Source organism: Delphinapterus leucas, chromosome 7 (genome assembly GCF_059928025.1).
Source record: "Delphinapterus leucas isolate spDelLeu-1000000601 "Yukka" chromosome 7, BTC_Dleu_Yukka2, whole genome shotgun sequence".
Classification (NCBI taxonomy): domain Eukaryota; kingdom Metazoa; phylum Chordata; class Mammalia; order Artiodactyla; family Monodontidae; genus Delphinapterus; species Delphinapterus leucas.
In genome coordinates this window covers 92,459,132-92,480,440 of record NC_143135.1, presented here as the reverse complement: position 1 = coordinate 92,480,440, position 21,309 = coordinate 92,459,132, and positions in this window count along the sequence as shown.

Below are 21,309 nucleotides of genomic sequence, written 5' to 3'. Positions count from 1 at the left end.
CTCTTTCCCAGGCCCATTGCCCTGAGGACTGAGGTTCTACAGAAGGCCACAGCACTCTCTCGTCCAATAGCTCTGGCAGCTGCTAAGGTAGAGGCCAAAGCTCCAAGGATTTTGGGCAGGTAAACAAAACAACAAATTCAGGCTGGGGTGAGAAAAGAAAAAAACACATTAGAGCTGTTTTTGGCTGGAAAGTTGCTTTCCATCCCGTAGCTTTAGGACGCAAGCAGCATAGTGGCCAGAGGCACACAGCTGTATAGAACAATTCAAAAATTGCCTTGTTGGACTACAACGTGCCAATTTTTCCAATCTAGAGCCATTTTCACTATTACAGTCTGTGCCGTCTAAGCCGGGAGAATTTTCTTCTGGGAGGGAAAATTGATTCCGAGGTTACCATTAACCCCCATTAGCACAGCACGCCCCATTCCAAAACTATTCTTGGGAACCAAGGGGGCCAGAGGAAGCTCTAGAGGCCCCTGGCGAGGTTGGTGCCCAACATCCCGGGTGCTAACAGCCAAAGTCCATTAGCCCCATGTCTCAGGGGGGCAAGAGGGTGAGTGAGGTGGAGAGAGGCGGGTGAGAGGAGTACAGAAGAATCTGGGAACGCGTCTTTCCAGGAATTCCTAGGCTTCGGAAGTTTGCTGGCACAGCTCACTTCATCTGGGTGGATTGGGAACTTCCATGAGCTGTACAGCAGGAACCAAAGCTAAACTCTGCAGAGACCCTCTTTATTTTGACCTGTAGCTCTCACCTGTGACTGCCCTCTCTAAAGGGGGCCCATCCCATTCCCATTCCTTGTACCCAGCTGCTCAGGGCCCAGGTCTTTGCCAGATAACACAGCTATAAGGCAACTGGCTTTGTCTGCCCAGGTGCTCTATATGGAAAATCACTCCAAGCCATTCTAAGCACAGTCAAGAGCCAGCAGCCTTGATCATGGGGTGTCCTGTGACCTCCATCTTCCCAAACATAGAGCAAAGACCCACCAGCCCAGCAGAGAAGGCAGTGGTGACAGCGGCTGCTACAAAACAAGTAGAGAAAGACAACTGTGGGAACAAAAGGGAACAGCAGGCAACGGAGGAAGGCAGCACATCCACTGACCTCCCAAGCGTTATTTTTTGCATGCCTACGACAGAGCAGTCGGCACTGGTCTTGGATCCAGCAAGCCGGACTCTGAATTCTGGCTCTGCCACTTGACCTTGAATAAGTTACTTAATCTTTCCCAGCCTCTGTTTCTTCTCCCTTAGCCTGGAAGTAAAAATAACCACCTGGCAAAGTTGAAGTCAACATTAAATAAGATAATATAGCAAAGGAGTGATTATATACTAGTTTGCTCAGCAAATATATATGTATGTGTGTATATAAACAACTAAGGAAGCCCACCATCCACTCTAAAATTTCTCTTTATTGTCTATAGAACGACATAGTTTCATTCTTCTTGCCAGAGTTTGCTTCAGTGTCTGAGATTGTGGCTATGTGGATGACCCGCTCCGAACTGGTCAGAGAGCTTAGAAAGGAGGCCCCCTTAGTGCTGGGGGCTCTGGAGAGAGGAAAGCGCTCCAATACAGCTTGTCTTCCTTCCGTAAACATTTAGAGCATCTGCTACATGCTGGGTCCTGTACTAGGCACTGGGGCTCCCCAGTGAGTCGTATTTGGTCCAGTTCCAGCCCCCTAAGTGCCAGGGAAGCCAAGGCACCAAACCCATAAATAGAGCTCATTACAACCCTACACGGTGAGGGCAGAGCAGGCTCACTGAGAGGGGGTCATGGGACCAAAGGCGCGAGGAGAGCCTCCCAGGGGTGGGTCCGGGCACAGCGGCTGCTTCCGTCCCTGCAGAAACTGGGAAGTTGACCTCTCTTAGTCATCGGGTGATTTGTGTGGGAGGGGAGGGGAGCGCGCGCGCAGGGCTAAGTGCTGACGGGACGTCCCTGTCAACACAATGTTCCGCCTGGCCGGGCCTTCATATATAAAGATATTTAATGAATTAGTTAATTAATGAGAGGAGTTTGATTGATAGATCATATGGCGTTCGCAGCAGGGTGAGTCTGACCCTCGATATCGCCGCCTCGGCTGCAATCCGTCCCCCTCACTGGTCGGGAGAGCGCGGTGGCTCCGGCAATTTGCATGCATTTAATGTAGCTCTTTAATAGGATGTAATGTTAGCGAAAGCCAAAAGCGCAGCAGCTGTAACTTAAAAGACAGCCCCATTACTGCAAGCCTTATAATTAGGGTAAGAGGGAGACTCGGTCTGCCATATGTTAAACTCTTTTGAGGTTAATAGCTCTGTAAGATTTTTGCAATTTAAAAAAATTACACTTGAAGGATGATGACAAGGCTCATCAATGAGGAGCTTCTCCACCGGAGGGAAGGGACAGAAGGAGCCCATGTCCCCCAAGGCCCTCTTTCCCGGGGACGTGGCCAAGTGGCCCCTCTCCCGCCACAAGTCACTCCTGTCCCCACCTGCTTCCCGCACCCCGGGCCCATTAGCGCCTGGCCGCGGCTCAGCTTCGCGGAATCAGAGCTCGCCCACCTGGCTCGGCGCAGTCCCCTCAGTCCCCGCATCCTCCAGTCCCCGCATCCTCCGAGGGAAGGAGGGAGGGCGCCAGGCGATCACTGCGCACCGTGCCGGGAGCAGCGCGGCGCGTGCTTACCTTGCAAAGTCCCGGGCAACTCCAGAGCAATTACGGGTCCCCGCAGGTTTCCGGGCGCTGTTTGCACATTCCCGGCCTGAATCAGAGAACACGCAGCAGGCGCTGCCCCGGGGTGGGGAGAGGAATGTCGCTGGGAATTTGCTTGGTGATTACCGGGCAGAAGGCCCTGGGGGTGTTTGCCATCTCTGTGCCACAGCCCACGCGGCAGGGTTGGGGATGGGGTGAGGGGCGAGTGTGATGCGGAGCCCTAGCTTGGGCCCGATGGACCGTGGAGCGCTGGCCCCTGCACCCCGACCGCGATGTGGAACAGGAGGGCCTCCCTCCACTCACCAAGCCCTTGTGAGCCCGGCTGCACCCTCCCAGGCTCTGGTGTCTTTCCCCAGGGTCCCTTCCCAGCGACCCAGAGGCCCCGGGTGGCGGTGGGGGGCAGTCAGCGGGAGTCCGTCTCTGGAGACTGGAGTAGCCTCCTCCCGCGGTCCAGTCCCACAGCCTGAGCCCGGCGGGGAGCCCGGGAGGGGCAGCCCGCCAGGCACATCCTCTTCCTCAGGAGTTCTGCCGCAGGCATCTTTCCCCTCCCCCTAGCTGCCACGCGGAGTGCGTGGGAGTCGGACCAAATTCCTGATGACAGACATTCCAGACAAAACAAGGGGAAAAAAAAGAAAACCCTCTTATTTTATTATTATTTTTTTAAGGGGACTCTTGTTAAAAGGAAATTACGGGAGCGATCAAATTACTGCTAATTGCACTATCACCTGATTATCTCTGGTACCAAAAATACACGCGATCCTTTTCCCCTCCCAGCCACTTAGAGAATTCTCAGGGACATCTCTTGGGGAAGGACACAGCTCTCTCTGGCCAAAACACCAAAGAATATGAGGAAAGGGGGCTCGTGGGTGAGGGTAGCAAAAGGAAGATTCAGAGAGGCCAGGGTAGATCCCCAGAGAGGAGAAGGAAAGGTTTAGGACAGGATTAGGGAAGAGATGGAGTAGAGGAGAGAGGTGGCGGAAGAGAGCAAGAATGCATCTTCCGGGGAGTTATATGTCAGAGCTCACAGGGCTCCAAAGAGGTGAGACCCATGGAGGTTAGGTCACTTGCCCAAGGTCTCTGGAGCTCGCTGCCTGAGTGTAGGCTGCCTGAGTGTGGGCTGCCTGAGTGTGGGCCGGTGTTGGGTGGGGCCTGGGGGAAGCTGTTGAAACCCTCTAAACCCTCATTGCATTTGGGGGCAGAGGTTATGGTGGGCTTCTGCAACCCAGGTACAAAAACCTTTGTTCATATTACAAATCTTGATTTGAAATGCTGCTTATTGGGAGCTACTAAAAATGAGCACAACAGTAATAGGTAAATTTTGTTAGTGCTGGTTTATAAAGCATTTTCCCATCTGCTTTCTCACATAATTCTCTCACCTACCCGTTCCATCGGAATCCCCATTTTCGAACGAGCTAACAGAGACTCAGATGATGTGAAGAACTCCTCAGAGGTCATTGGAACACGTAAAACTCCAGGCCCGGCATCCTTGCCCTGTGTCTCAGAGCCCGTCTTGGAGAGATGAGCCAAGGCTTAAGGGATTTCTCTGTGTGGGTCTGAGGCCGTGTAAATAAGGTGCTGAAGTTAGGTTTTATTATCTTCTTTACATTCATTATTTTTTTAAGTCAATGGCCCAGGCAGTCTCTCCGCTTGGATGTGGCTCAATCATCTGGAGCTATTTTTTTTTTCCCACGGGAAGGGACTTCAGTTGACACGCCAGCCTGAAATGTCACTTTCAGGTCACCAACGATGCCTCAGCTCCTTGATGGGAAAAGGCACGGATAGATCCTGGTTGAAGAGCCCACTTCCTGTTCTCCCCCACCCATTTTGCCAGCCAATCAGGATGAAGAGAGAGACCTTTCCCCCAGTTCCCCATCCTCTCTGCTGCCACAAACTGGGGAGCAGGAGGCTTAGAGGATGCAGCCCCAAGAACCCTGTCAGTGCCATGCAGACACGAGGGCCACTGCAACTTCCCGGAGACTCTTTGGCAGTCAAGACCCCTCCTCCATAGGCACCACATCCCCACCACTCGTTTCCCCTCGAAGCAGCCATGGCAGATTCAGAATTACCATCTACAGATCAGTAACAGGCCAATTACGGGCGCCTTGCCTGCAGCCAGCGGGACCTCCCTCTGGAGGAGCAATGGGAATGCATGCAGGAACATAGGTTCCCTTCATTAGGGCAGCTGGCCTCCAAGTGAGACCAGAGCAAGGCTGAAGACTCCCAGGACTGGGGGCTGGGAGGCATCTTCCCAGGAAGGGCTTTGAACTCAGGAGAAGTGAGGAAGATGTGGAGGTGAATTAGCCTAAGAGGCTGACCCCAGGCCTGTCCACCCATCCAACCACCTCCCAACATCCTCTCCCCCTACACACAGCCCACTTGAGAGAAGTTAATAAAAAGTAAACAAGCCGATTCTTCCCATCAACTACCCCTGGGCAGAAGGTCCCACGGCCGAAGGGGTCAGTGGGCGGTCAAGCAGGCTATCTGAGGCCAGAGCAGGCAAAGGGCTTGAGCTTAGGGCTATTTCCCAATAAAGCCCTGCTTGACAAAGTCCCCAGGCTCTAGAGAGGCCCCTTCCCCTAAAACCAAGCCCTCCATCTATTTAGGAAACGTGGTCCCTGTGATATAGATGCTGAGGGTTAAAGATGAATCAGGCTTGCCCTGCTAGGAGGCTAGAGTCTACTGGGAAAGACAGACACGTGGCCGCTTGACTTGGAGAAATCACATATCTCAGAGTTCAACACCCTCAAGTCATAGAGAAGAGGAAAGAGAGGTTGGGAGTGAAATGCCTTGAGCCAGGTTTCCCAGTTAGCGGCTGGATCTCGGTGGGAAGCAGCTATCCCGACTCCCCGTCCAGTGCTCTTCCCATCACTAGGCGGAGCTGAGTGGGAGCTGGTACTGCACTCAGCCCCACGGAAGAGCCGCAGCCACCGTCCTCACCTGCCGCTCTCTTCCAGGTGAAGATGCATGATTAGCAGCCACTTCTCAATCCTTCCTGCTCAGCCAAAGGTCTGGTGTTTCATTTCTACCCAGCAGAGGAGCTGGTAACATTTAAATTATTTCATTTAAAAGGAAATTTCCTCAACCCCATCTATTCTCAGGCAGGATACCTTGGCCAGGACAGGACATAGGGAGACTGGGGACACGGGGCCGCAAGAGGGGTGGTGGACCACAGCTGGAGTCCTCTCCTGGTCAACCAAGGGGAATGCATTTTGTATTGTGCTCTCTTGTTCGGTGAGAACAAGGTTGGGTACTCGCTACTGTTCTGCCATGCCAGACCACCTCCAGCCTCAGGGCCTTTGCTCTGACTGTTCCCTTTACCTAGACTTTCCCAGCTATCAGCACGACTCACTCCTTCACCTCTTTTAAGTCTTTGCCCCAAGGGGACATGGTGAAGGACATCTCCCCTGACCTCACTAAGTAAAAGCGAAATACCCTCCTCCCCGTGTTCAGCATCCCCACCCTGCTTTCCAGTTCTCCATAGGACTTCACGACTTCTAGCTTATTATATAATGTATTCACTCGTCATATTTTATGTATGTCCCACTTCTGCCACCACTAGAAATCAAATGTCAAGAGGTCAAGGGCCTCCTGTGTTTTGTTCACAGTAACTAGAACACTACTTAGCACATATTAGATGCTCAGTAAATAATGAGTAAAGGAATGAATCAAGAGTCTTCAAATATGAGAGCTGGGAAAAACCTTGAAAATGAGCTAATCTCAAACCCTCAAATTGTGGGTGAGGAAAACGGGAGCTGGAGAGAGTAAGAGAAGGAGGAGGTGGTGACATTTGAGGTAGACCTTCTTTCCCTTCTTCCTCTTTTTCTTCTTCTTCAACTAGTTCATTCCATGCATTTGTTTATTCATTTATCCATTCAGAAAGTATTCATTGGACATTTACTACTTTCTAAACACCGTGCAAAAAATACTCATCATGTTAGACACATATTGATCACTTTGTTCCATTTATCTCATTTGAACAACCCTGTAAGCTTAGTTCTATCAGTATCCCCATTTCACAGATGATAAATTAAGGCTCAGAGAGGTTAAGCAACCTGCCTAGTCACACAGCTAGAAAACGGCTTAGGTGAGACACATACCAAGGTCTGTTTGACTCCAAACTTGTGTGTTGCACCACGACATCTTTTTTCCCTCTTTTCCTTTACCTTCCTGTCTCTTGGGCCAGACTAAATGGCCCAACCAAGGTGGCAGCCAAGGTCACCCAGAGCTGGATCCCTTTTGAAGTGGCACAATCCTGTTGCTCCAAAGACCCCCTCGAAGCCACCTCTCTCCACCCCATCTGCCCTCCTCCTCCTGGCCACACGCTCTGAGCCCCACATACAGGCACTGGTATGATTCACAGCACCAAGATCGGTCCCTGGGAGGGAAAGAGGGCCCATAAAACCTTACGGCAGCTTTATGACGTATTCTTAGCTTTTACAGGCAGACGTGGCGGCCGAGGCTGGCGAAGAGCAAGTGTCTTGGGCAGATGGGCGGGCTCCATGGACCAAGAGCTAGTGAGAACATCTGCAAGTTTTTTGTGAAGACAGCACCATCTTTTAGCCGCCCGGACGGGGAAGGGCAATACAAGAAGCAAACATTTCTTCAGACCTCTATAGTTTAAAGAACGCCGACCAGGCAAAGCAGGTATTATTTCAGATTCACAGATGAGGAACCCTGCAGAGAGGTTGTGGTGACTCCAGCTTTCCTTCCTGAATTCAGATCTGATGCTATGCTCCTGGGACCGCCTGGCACAGCACTAACTCTCAATGACCCCTGCTACTTCTGCCCACAGAGACAGGCAGTACCAGGCAGTCACCCCTTATATGGTCTCAGTCCAGACTCCATCACCAGGACATCCCAGAGCAGCTCCCGAGTAAATTTCCGCTACCAACATCCAAGTATTGGGGAACATTTTACCCATGTCTGTGCCCCCGGAGCCCTAGCTCGACTCCTCCACCTTCCTTCGTACTTCTCCTCTTCTATTCTGCAGGCCACCCCCATCTTGTCATTTTCAATGCACAGCTTATATCAGCACCAGATGCGGGGGGTTCGGAGAGATGGCAGTGCCTCATAGATGCAATCACCTGCACTCTCTGATTTGTTCGGATCATTCCTGAATTTCTAACGAAAAATAAATAACGTGGGTCTGGTTGTGCCTTTTGGACAGATGAGGAAACAGGTTCAGAGAGGTCAAGCAATTTTCCCCAAGTCACACAGCTGGTGATCGAGAGAACCAGGATCTGAATCAGGTGTCCTGACTCAAGTCCAGGTCCCCTTCTCTTCTCTTCGGTAAGTTTCAGAGAGTCCCAGGTTGCTCCTAGTGGTTCAGTGTGGCACTGTTTCAGATTCAGTGGGAGTATTGCTTCCTCCCTAGTTGAAAGCTAGGACTGGCTTTCTTAGCTACTTTGACCCAGCGTGTCTGGGCATATTTTAGCTTGTGGTTTTTCTAGTACGTGGGTGGTCTTCCTTAGTTATCAAATGCCAACACCAGCCCCCCGCTGAACACAACTGGCACCTCTAACATCCCCTCACGTGGCCTGAGCTAGGGACCCAGTTAATCATCCTTAGGCCAGGGATCCTGCATCTTTGGATTACTAAGTTCAAGAGGTGTCATAACTGAAAATCATTTGTCCAATCATCTAGCATGGTTTAAACTCCTCTTCCATGGAATCTTCTTAGTGAGGCTTTTCTGGGCTTGGCTCCTTGACAACACCCTGAAGTATGGTGAACAGGACCCCATACTAATCTGGGCCCCTCCTGTCCCTGAAGCCTCATCTCTCTCTATGCCTTCTTCCCCTCTCTCCCCTGCTCCAACCCCCCCTCCATGTCCCAGTCACTGGCAGTGCCTGCAGCCTCTCAGGGGCCGTCCCACCCCTCCAGCCCACGCTGCTCCCCCACAGCTGTGCAGCCCCCCTGTCTGGATGCCCTCCCAGTCTCCTTTGCCTGCCAATCACCTACTCATCTGTCAAGAGATAGCACAAAGGTTGCCTCCTCTGTGAAGCCTTTCCTGGTACACATGCCTGTCTCTCCCGCCAGAGAAATCAACCACCCCTCCTCTGCACAGCCCTCGCTGTACCCTAATGAAGGAACTAGCTCCCTGCTGGGTCTGTGAGCATTTGGAGAGCAGGGATGCTGTTCGATCTCTCTCATAATCTTATCAGAGATCCTGGTACACTGAAGATGCACCACGTGTGCTCACTGAATACAGAAAGACGTTAATGGATAACCATTGGCTGCACGCGTGGAAAGAGAAGAAACTACGCCATCACAGAGTTTAAAACTTCACCTGTGTGTCCATCGATGGATGAACTAAAAAACAAAATATCACCTATACATACAATGGAATATTACTCAGTCTTAAGAATGATAGGAATTCGGACTTGTGTTATGACATGGATGAACCTTGAGGACATTATGCTGAGTGAAATAAGCCAGACACAAAAGGACAAACACTTTACGATCCCACTTATATGAGGTACTCAGAGTAGTCCAATTCAGAGACAGAAAGCAGATGGTGGTTGCCAGGGCTGGCGGTGGTGGTAGGGTGATCACAACTCCCACAGGGGAGTCTTCCCATGTCCCCTCAAAGCCCTCCCTGGTAGTGGAGCAGTCTGCCTCTCCCCCACAGCTACAGAACATTTCATAGCAGTGAGTCTGCCCCGGTGGGATTAAGCTCTACCCTAGCCCTCCCCTTCTTCAGCGTAACCGGTGAAAAGTTGCATCTGGACTCTGCCTCAAAAACCAGTGTTTGGGAGATATATACCTATACACACACACTTTTGTTCCTTGATTTACACAGAGGTACCACTGGCAGGCTTTGCATTTCTGGGCTGTCTTGCTTTGCTCGCCTCACACCCTTTGGCTCCTGAGAATGCTGGGAAACTCAAACGATGGCAGTGTCCCTGGCCTGAACCCTTCAGCTCTTACCAGACCCTCCTCACGTGTAGCTCTGCAACCCTCTGCAGTGGATTGTCGGGTGCTGACAGCAACGTGGTGGGAAGCAGGCGAGCATCTATCCAGGAGCAGCAGGGGAGAGCTGGCGTGAAGCCTTCCTTGCCCGCACAGGCCATGAGGAGGAAGGATAGTTAAGGCTGGAACCTTAAATGCAAACTGCTTTCGAAGAATCTGTCACACACGGAGCGCCTCCTAGGAAAGTCGGACCCTGAAAACTCAAGTCAGTGTGGTACCGGAGGACTCGTTTACTGAGCACCTATTATTTGCAACACGCTGGACTGCATACTTTGGGCTGTGCCTGCTGCAGCACCTCCAGTCTAGAAGGGCAGATGCCAAGGGCCCAGGCAGATGCTAAGTTGTAATACAGGGCCGATGCACGGTGTCAAGACATGCATTTCAAATGCCTTAAGGGTTCAGAGTGGAAGCAAGATGCTCAAACCCTGGCAAGGTCTCCAGCGAAGCCAGCCTATAAACACAGATAGCCTGCGGGCCTGCGTTTCCAGGAGAGTAGGGAGCACATTGAAAGGCTGGCAGGATCCGTTATTCTTCTGGAATAGAAGAGGCTAGGGCCATACACTGACTACTCCTCCCCAAGCAGGCACCTGGTGTTTTCCCAAGCCTTGGAATAGGAAGGAGAGAGATACTGAAGTCCCAGTCCCAACCAGTGCGGAAAACAAGATATAGGTTGAGCAGAAACAAAGCCAGTCTTCAGGATCAGATAGACCTGCGTTCAGTCTTGGCTCTTTCACTTACTGTGTGGCCTTGGGAAACTTACTGAACCTCTCTGAGCCTTAGGTTCTCCATCTGTAATATGAGGACGACAACCCTTTCACGTTATGAAATAAAGAGGTTGTTGGAAAGCCTCTAGCATAGACCTGGGAAGGAGCTGGCACTCAGTCAATGAGAGCTGGTATTATTGTTAGTATCTGCAAAATTTGCCTGGGTGTTCCTTTGGGGCCTTTGATTGATTTATCTGGTATCCAGGTAGGCCACATAGCCCTAGAAGTTTCCCAGTGCTGTTGGGAGATTCCTTATTTCTGAGCTTGAGACATTGGTGAAGATGTTGCATGGTCCAATGTTAATTAGTACTGATACAGGGTTTTGGTGAGGATGAAATGAGCTACCATACATAAAAGAGCATCTAGCAGCATCTGGCACAGACTAAGTGGCAGTGTGGTGTAGACGTGCAGAATGGACTCTGGAGGCAAACTCTGGGGTTTGTTGCTTGGGGTGTGAGCCTGAGCACATTATTTTTAAGTTCTCTGTGACTTGCTTTCCTCTTCTGTGAGTCGAGGATGGTAATAATGGTGCTCATCTCCCAGAGTCGTGGGATTTTCATGATATAATAGGTACAGAGAACATGGGAGAAGTCCCTCACCCTCGGTAGGGCTCTGTGAGTGTTTGCTCTCATGATTATGAGGTTCTGTGTCCATCTTTGCCACTGCTGTTGTTTGGGCCAAGAGCACTGGACTTGAACCCAGGAAACCCACGTTCAAGTTCTGGCTCCGACAATCGACGGCTGCCTAACAGCGGACAGGCGACTTTGCTTCTCTGAATCCGTTTCCGTGTCTGAAAACTGGAGACAGTAATGCTCATCCCACTTACCCTGATGGGTTAATGTGAGAAAAAAAGCACTTTGTAAACTGTAAAGAGTAATAAAATTATAACAGGCCAATGAAAAAATAAAGTTGTAACACAATATTAAAGTACCTTTTTAATTTGTGGAAAAGAGAAAAATATATAGAGATAAACATGCACGTTTATTCGGAAATGGGAAATTTCTCAAAGGATAACTGCTGGGACCTAGGAGATGAGAATGGGCTTGGGACATTAACATTTTACTTGAAACCCTTCAGTACTATTCAAATACATTTTTTGAAACAAGCATGTTTTCCTCACCTAACTTAAAACCAGAGCAATATTTTCCCGGACATGATGGATTCTTAGTAGATTTCCTAGAAATTCATACAGTTCGGATGCTTGTCCTGGTTCTGAAGTAGAAATGAAGAGGCACTCGTGGCCTCAGTTTTTCCATCGGTGAAATGGAATAGCCATTTCCTTGTCACCGCCCAGCTTTACAAAGCTATGGGGAAGATAAAAATATGATCCCGAGTAAAAATAAAAATGAAGACAAACACAAAACCTTTTCTGAAACTAACTTAATTACCTCTAACCGAAAATCCACGAGCTTCTAGGTCTGTCCTTACATAGGCATGGCTCCCACTCAGAGCCTGAGGCTCGAAAGGAGCCGCACTATCGTTTCTGCCCTGGGGGGCTCGGCATTGGTGTTCACAGTGACCCTGCACACAGCCTGAGCAGGCCAGGGCCCCTACCCTGCCGTCCGGACTGCCAGAAGAACCCACCCCATACACACAGACCCAGTTCAAGGATCCGGAGAGGAGGACTCTTCAAGGAGCCCCAGAAGACAGACTGCGTTACCTCCCATCTAAGCGAGACACCTCTGCTGCTCCAGAGGAGAGGCGAGAGGAAGCCAGGCTGGGGAAGTGGCTTGAGCCCCCAGACCTCAGACCCCACCCCTCAGCCCCATGTCCCCGCCCTCCTTTCTCAGAGCCTCCCAGAAGCCTCTCTCCTCTTCCCTTCCCCGGGGCAGTGGCTGCTTGGTATTCACACCATGTCATGCTTGCCTGTCTCCATTTGGAAAAGTCTCTTTGTGACCTCTCTGTATCTCTCAGTTGCCTTTGTGGGGGGAGGGAGTGAAGGGGAAGGGAGAGAGAGATCATCTCAGCATTTACCCAATTAGTGGTAATTAGAAGGCAAGGCCCGATGCTCTCCTCGCAGCTGCTCCAAAGGGCAGAGACGGCTCCAGAGTAGCTGCTAAACGGGCATTGGACACACTGTCTGTGAGAGCTCTGAGCAGACGGCTCCTGGCCCTCAGAGCCCCACCTCGCTCCCCGCCCAGAGGACACCCTCATCTTTCTCCCCACAGCTGCTTCTCCCAGGTCATTTCTGGGGTCTGCCCTGGATTCTCAGCCCCCAAAACAGCAACCATAGGCTGTGTCAACCAGGGCCCCCTCTGGGCCTATACGTGGGTTTAGGCCTGGTTCCCATGGTAACCCAAGCCCCACCCCCTGCAGAGTGCAGCTCCCAGGAATGGGCATCTACCTTCCCAGGACACCCACTGCTTTGGTTCCTAGTTACCTCGAAGTACTCTGGTCTGGCACAGAAAGCCCTACAAGGCAGGGCAGCTGGTCCTAACTCCATACTCTTGGGTCACAGTTGGGTCACAATTCCTCTTCCACTCACTTGGGTCCAGACCACAGGTCTACAACTGCAGTGGAACCTTAAATCTGATGGCATCTCAAGAGGTCAGCGTGTCTACTCCTCCTCAGCAGGTGATCTCAGTAGGTGGAATGGAATTGAGAAGCTATTTTTACTCGGAGCACAGCCTGCCCTGACCCCGGCATAAGGAGCCAGCTGTTTGGGACTGTCCATTTTTATTAATGGCTCTGATGAGCCTCTATGGAGATCCATTATCTCCATGCCAGGGAATATACTATTAATTCCCACCTGTGCCAGATTACCTACAGTTAGTGGTTGGTACTTTTCCACGGTCTCACGACACATCTTAATCAGATGGTGAGTGAGTTTAATTAGCCGAAGTATAGGTTTTATTTTTTTATTCATATAACTACTTCATCTAATGGAAGCCTATTATCTGTGGCTTCTTTCCCATGCATAGTTATTGCTGTTTTTAATTGATGGTGCATCAGGGGTTGCAGCTACAATATGGCAGCTGGAACACAAAGTCGCCTTTCCCCAGAATGAAGGTTGAGAAAATGCGTTGTCAGTGAGGCATCAGATTTCTTGTTTTCACTGAGATGTGAGCTCCTATGTAGAAAATGCTGGCACCTGCCAAAAGGAAGAAAATGTGGATCTCAGCTGGGCAACCCCTGGGCTTCACTGCTGCAAAATGCCCTTCAGGAGCCCTGGGGCTGAAGCCAAATCAGGAACAGCTGGGGAAGGTAGCTATTTGTCAATCCAACCAGACCATAATCAACCCCAGGGCAGGAACCAAGTCTTTTTCTTGTTCTGTTTCCTCCACGGCCACAGGCCCTGGGACAGGCTCAGGTACCTGTGTGCTCTCCATAGACAGGTGGTGAATTAAACTCAGGGCTGAGATGGTGCAGGAAACCCGGACTCTTGCAGAGAGAGTCACCATCTTGAATGTGAAGATGATCCTGAAGTTCCCCACGCAGAGAGAGGGATCCGCGTTCAGATGTGAACTGGGGCTCTCAGTCAATCCACAGAAGATCCTAGCTGTTCCCATTTAGAAATCAGACCCTGGTCTTCAACTGGGATGGATTACCAACGTTCCAGTGACCATCTGGGACAGAGTGTGATCTCTAGGAACCAAAAAGTGCCCCATTCACCCAGATTGTAAGGGAAATGAGCGGAAGGGTGGAGTATCTGGTCAAAAGTAGGAATCCATCTATTTTCTTTGTGTGTGTGTGTGTGTGTGTGTGTTGAAGTCTAGTTGATTTACAATGCTGTGTTAATTTCTGCTGTACCACAAAGTGATTCAGTTTTATATATATATATATACCTTCTTTTTTAAATATTCTTTTCCATATGGTTTATCACAGGATATTGAATATAGTTCCCTGTGCTCTACAGTAGGACCTTGCTGTTTATCCACTCCATATATAATAGCTTACCTCTGCTAACCTAACTTCCCACTCCATCCCTCCCCCCAACCCCCTCCCCTTTGGCAACCACAAGTCTGTTCTCTATGTCTGTGAGTCTCTTTCTGTTTCATAGATATGTTCGTTTGTGTAAATCCATCCATTTTCTAATAACTCTAAAAGGCTTGGGCTTCCTAGAGGTAAGCTGTCTTGAAGGCTTGGTAGGAGAACCTGGCAGCCGGTTAGCAAAGCCCCAAGCTGACCCAGAATGGAAGGACTCGGGTCTTTGATCAACTTGCCGAGTACCTTGGGCTGAGCGAGACAGGGAGCCCTATTCACCCCTGAGGGAAGCTGAGGAGCTGCGGACAGGAAGTGTTGTCCCTCTTGCCCACCCGCACACGCCCACCCTCACTTTACCTCTTGCCTCCAGCTCTCCCCAGACCCATTAGCTCCAGTCAGAGGAAATCTGCATAGCTAGGTTCAAAGCCTTATTTCCCCTCCTGCTTTGTCTCTTCCTGTTAAATAATGTGATACAGAAAGGAGGCCACGGGAAGGAAAGGTGCTGGATCTTTCAGGTTGAACCGTCTCTTCCAGGAGCCTCCAAGTTACCTGGGCAGGAGTCATGCACTTTCTCTCCTGGCCCCTGGCTCTAGTGGGGTATTATTGTCGGTGGCATTGGGTTTATTCCTTCCTTCCCATTTTGCAAAAACATGTGTACAGAGACCCCTGTGCCTGACCCACAGTCAGCAGCAGACAGGAGCCACAGATTCCTCTTGCAGCATTTTACAGGGTGACGGATCGGATAATGTACACTTAGCGAGTGCACAAATAATGTGAATCAGGGTTGGCACAGTGCAGTGAGGTGTAAAAAAAGCAATTTGAATTGTTCTAGGGAAACGCCAGAGCCGCTCTGACATGCTTGCTTGCCAGAACGCTGCCCTGTGCCCCTCCGGAGGGCTGAGCTCCAGGTTCTGGCTGGAATGGCAACGAGGCTGCCCAGCACAGCTGGCCTGAAGGGGAGCTCCCCCAGAGACGCGAGAGGTTCTGCATCCACACACAGAAAGGAGATGGCACGAGTGAGCGGATGAAACAGGGCTCCAACTCACACTGGAGGGGATAGTTTGACCCACTGAGCTGTTGAGACAATCATAGTAAGGAGGGAGGGAAAGAGAACGAGAGAGACTAAACTCTGTGTCCCTGGGGATGGCCACACCTGGGCAGCAAGTTGATGCCGGATGTGTATCGACTGCGGTAGATCTACCCTTAGCCTCCCTGGACTGCCAGAAGTCATCTAGTCCATTCCCCTGCCTCCAGACAGAACTGTGCCTCCTCTCCCACACAAAAAAGTGGGTTCTCAACTTGTTTCAAAGGCTCTCCAAGAAAAGGAGATTTCACATCCTCTCTTAGTCACCTGTTCTTAGTGTCTCAGTATGCCCACCCTCTGCAAGTTCTTCACTTTCAGTCTAAGTCAAATCCTTCAGGCACCCTTCAGCTTACACATTTTCACGAGGGTCTGGCCACACTTGATCAGTTGATGGCATTCGAGATTACGTGTGCCCGAGCAAAGACCTGGCCGTAGTGCCACGTCCTCCCTCTCCTGGTGAGAGGGGCGTAGATGAGGAGGTAATCAGCTCATCCCTCGGGCCAGCCTTTCTCCCGCTGTCCTTTCCAACCCTGGCTGCACTGGGCCTGCTTTGTCAAGTTCCCATTGCTCTCCGTCTCTGCGGAGCCAGACTACCTGTTGACACTCTGCAGGTTGACGAAGCCGATCCTCCTCTGGTGCTGTCCCCATCAGCCTCTGTCCTCACAGCCCCTCCTCCCAACATGCTGCTTCCATGAGGTTTCCTGTCCGGAGCGGGAGACAGGCTGTTTATCACTGTGACACCCACTGGGCAGCCTTACCTCGCAAAGCCAAAGTGTCTCTACAACCCTCCCAACGCTGACCTTCCCCAGCCCTAAACATCATCCCCCAGCCCCCTGGGGGAAACCAAGGCTCTGCGCACAGAAGATGGTCAATAAAATGGTTTGAATTCATTTTTCAATAAGAGCAAGCAGACATTGCCAACCGCTTCCATTAAATACCTTAGTCAAACCAGCATCTGGGTGGTCTACGAGACCTGGTCAGAGGGGAAAGTGGTAGGAAATCTCTTGATTGTTTCAAATGAAAGCCGATTACAGGGAGAGTTTTTTGGTGGCTCGGGAAGCTGAGAGGTTTCGGGATAATGGATAGCCAGGCTGCCGCCTGCCCACCTGCATTACTGACCTCAGAGTGGCCAGGCAGGGAGCCCAGTGCCGATTAAGAACCCAAACAAAAGGGAAGGTAGGACAGGCCTGGAGACAGGCAGCCTGCTGAGGGACTGGCTGAGGCCTCCAGATTTTTTTCCCAGGAAATCTGGGGACAAATTTCCATGTTGTCGTTGCATAAATTTGTGTGCTGATTTGCATACATTTGCATTTTGCCTTCAAAACACCCAAACTCCCAGAATATAAAATAAAATGCAATTAATTAATTAATTAATTAGTATGATGGATGGCAAATGCAGCCAAACTAAAAATACAGTATCAGTGAGGGACCTTGATAAAGGGACAGATTTTTGAGCTTGTCCCCCTAACCCAGGATGGATTTCAGGGATATGGTACAACCTATTCTGAAGTTGTCTGTCTCCCTGGCTAACAGTAAGCTCTGGGGAGCAGGAACAGACAGAATTCTTTGATCCCTACATTCCTGGGCTCCAGCACAGGGCTTGTCACATACGAGATTATTAATAACTGTTTGTAGAATATGTGACTCAATGGTCAAGTGAATGAGCGGCTCCCCTGCAAACTTATGATCAGATGATAGGATCAGAAAGAACTTGGGACTTCCCTGGTGGTGCAGTGGTTAAGAATCTGCCTACCAATTCAGGGGACACGGGTTCGAGCCCTGGTCCAGGAAGATCCCACATGCATCAGAGCAACTGAGCCCGTGCGCCACAACTACTGGGCCTGCGAGCCACAACTACTGAGCCCGCGGGCCACAGCTACTGAAGCCCACACTCCTAGAGCCCGTGCTCCACAACAAGAGAAGCCACCGCAATGAGAAGCCCGTGCACCGCAGCAAAGAGTAGCCCCCGCTCACCGCAACTAGAGAAAGCCCGTGAGCAGCAACGAAGACCCAACACAGCCAAAAATAAAATAAATTAATTAATTTTAAAAAAAGAAAGAACTGATGCTCCACCCTCCTAGGAACCAACTAGACAAGGTTCAGGGCTGCCCTCGGAGGGAGAAGTCTTCACAGGCCAGCGAATCAGTGACATAGTTCCAGGCAAACCCTCTGGGGCAGAGTTCTGGGAGCAGGTTTGGAGAGATTCCAGAGCATGTGGGCTGTCCCAGCCCAGGGGCAGGGGCTTTTGGTCCTGAGCAGGTGTGGACAGAGATCTGGACCACATGATGGCATAAACCAGAGTGCAAAGTAAAGGCAGTGGAATCTGCCCTGTGTGTCCAAACAATGAGTCTTTATGGTCTTCTGAACCCAGAAAGGACCCAATAAGTGACCCGGCACATCCATCCTCTGTGCCTAGCACAGGGCTTTGCACAGAAGTGACTCTTAGTGAATTTTTACTTAAGTACCTTCTACTGAATACTCAACAAATATTGATTAATCCACTGATTGACTGACTGATTGATTCTCTGGTCACCTTTCAGCAGTCCTTAATCCTCTCCTCAACCTCAACATCTCACTCAATAGATACCACCCCTCCTCCATGCTTACAAACACAAGGTTTTCAGAGACTCCAAGAGAGCCACCATCTGGTACCATGTAGCCCACACATATGATGGTGTTGGCCCCACTGTTAACTCTTTGAAACAGGTAGTTCTACCTGATGTCTTACCTAATCTCACTTACTACAACAAGAGTCTGCTCTTTCTGATTCCAAAATTTTGGAAAAAGTATCAAGAATTACTTTTCGTTCTGCACACATCTCCCATATTGTTGATTGATTATAACAAACAGTCAAGAGAATGGACTTTGGAGCTGGCTGCCCAGATTAGAATCCTGGCTCCACCCTCCCTTGCAGAACAAGTTGTCATCTCATCTGTAAAATGGAGATAATAATGATAGTGACTCCATAGGGTTGTCATGGGGATTAAATGAGACAATATCCACAGAACACTTAGAACAGTGTTGACACATGGTAAATGCTACCCGAGTGTTAGTTCTTCTTATTACTTGACAATTGAACCCCTCGTCCTCACTTTGGAGAGAAAGGTGAAACAGAAATGGCTGAATGAAAGTGATGAGGATTTGTAGGGAGTTTCACAGAAGTGACTCCTCAGGATGCAGAGGGGAGATTGAATCGTTTTCTCTTCACTAAGCATCTCGCAAAATATAAACTTGGAATCTAATGCCTGAAGAGAAGCCAGGATGCTGTTTGGATAAAGAGGTGAGAGGCTCTCAGGAGCTGACCCAGGCATCTTCATATGGGACAGGTGGCCTGATTAGGGACACCAGTAGAGCCGGGGATTTGGGGATGTGCCCTCCGGCTTTGGGGATCAAGCTGATGTGAGGCTTGGAGAGCAGATGCAGAGGAAGCAAGCCCGCCCGGGGATTAGCAACCAGGGCATTCTCAGGCTTTGGGCTCTGGGGAAGACAAATGAGAAAGTCCTCACTTAGAGGATGCTGGAAAATCCCAGAAAGGGCACCGGTGCTGACACTGTTTCTCCTTCCGTTGCCCTGGCTCTATATGCAGCTTGGACACGTGACCAAGAAAGAAGAGATTTTGAAGAAGCAACCAGCTTATCCGTAAATTCCAAGGAAAACACCAAGTAGGGATCCCAGAGCCTTAAAATTTTCCTGACTTGATGTGAAGGGCATCAATAAAGTGTCAGGTTCCTACTAGCGTAGGGCCAGGTGCTTTTTTGCTGACCTTATTAAATTCATTCTTTGCAACAACTCTGAGATGTAGGTGTTAACGGTTCCCACTTTACAGATGAGAGTAGGAGAGATTACAGATTTGCCGAAGCTCTAAAGGTAGATAAACAGAGGGCAGGTCTACCCAGCTCCAAAGCCTGTGCTCTATTTACCACTTTGAAGGAAGAAGGGTACCAATTGGGGAGAAAAAATGGGAACAGAGGTGTTGAGAAAGGAAGGAGATGCAGGAGCTTCGTGGTGGTTGGGGAGGGGAAGAAGCAAGAGCTGGGAAGTTGTGTGCATATGACATTAAGTGAATAGTATGCAAATGAGATGCAAAACAACATGCAAATGAGTAAGTGGAGTTTTTATTTATTTATTTATTTATTTTTTTTAGCCAACCACTCAACTCCATTTGGCACAATTGCAGCACAAGGCGTACCTGCCCAAAGCTAGCAGCACCCGTGCTACAAGCAGAAATAGCTTCTGGGCTAGAGATGCCCCTTTCCCACTCTTTCTGGGGTGTCCTTCCTCCATCCTCCCGCACTTGTCCTTTGCCCCCCTCACCCCTCCCCCGATCCTGAGGCTGAGGCCAATCACAGCAGCCTCCCCGCCTCCAGACACCCCAGAAGACAACTGATCTCATTAGCCTCCTATGCAGCGGCCTCTCACCCCTTGATCTATCTCCATCCCTGTTTACCTTCAACCGGGAGGCTTTCTGGCCACCTGGGATCAACGACTGTCACTCTCCTGACCCCGCCTGTCAAGTGAATCTCCCAGCCCAGTGCCTTCCTTTACTAAATGGCAGCAGAGATGAAACGTACCCTTTTAAGGGACTGCCTGCGACACCGGCCACACTCAGCAGCTCCTTAAGTCAAGTATGACAGCTGCTTCCCCGCTAGTCTCCAGGGAATCTGGAAGAAATCGTACACGGTGATCTTCTGAGACGCTTCATGTAGACGGTAGCTGGTAGCCTCTCCCATTCTTACAGGTGCCTGAAAAAGAACCTAGGGTCGGCCCCAGCTGTGCATGCCAATTTTAATCCCTTCTTTTCTGTTTGGAAGTTCTTGCCAACGTCTACCTTATACCCTCACAATCATAGTGTCAGCCTGTTCTCTGCTATTTTGTCCTTAGTGGAGGTGGAGAATCTCTGCCCTCTCACCTTTTAATGTAAGAAAGGAATGGGGAAGTAGAAAGAATACACTTAGCAATACAGAGTTGAGACACTTATTGACAAAATACTGGGCTTTTATTTTCTCCCGGAGCTCATGTCCAGGGCTCAGTGCTAAGGGCCCAGGAGACCTCCTGGCTCTTGGCACAAGCAAATCGTGCAATCTGAGGAAGGCTCTGATCTCTTTGCACTATGTCTTTTATGTTTCCAAAAGGAGCTCAGGGTAATCATTATGTTTTCAAAGTCAATATCAGAAGAGCCATTTGCAGGATGGACTGTCCATGAGGGGGGGGTCACTGAAAGGCAGTAACCTATTGGCCAAAATATTCTTAGGAGTTGACATAGTCCAGCTATGGGAGTTGATCTTTGAGAAGTCTTCCTCCCTTCTCTAGGATTCAGATCCAGATTCAAGTAACAAATATTAGGTGTATATTATGTACCAACCACTATGCTAGGTGCCTTCAGATACATTACCTTTTAAAAACTCTTCATCATAAATAACTTCAAGTTAGGTATTCTTATCCCAACTTAGCAAATGAAGAAACCAAAAGTCATGGCTAATTTAATAATTCCTCAGTCTTTTGGGGTACCTTAATAGGAAGTCTTACCAGATAGCTACTTAAATGCTTTCTTTTAATAAATTTATTTATTTATTATTTATTCTTGGCTGCGTTGGGTCTTCGTTGCTGCGCGCGGGTTATCTCTAGTTGCGGCAAGCGGTTATCTCTTCATTGCGGTGCGCAGGCTTCTCACTGCGGTGGCTTCTCTTGTTGCGGAGCACGGGCTCTAGGCGCACGGGCTTCAGTAGCTGTGGCTCGTGGGCTTAGTTGCTCCGTGGCATGTGGGATCTTCCCGGACCAGGGTTCAAACCCGTGTCCCCTGCATTGACAGGTGGATTCCTAACCACTGTGCCACCAGGGAAGTCCCCCTCAAGGCCTTCTTAATGCTACTTTCTTCTCATCACCTTCTATTCCAGTT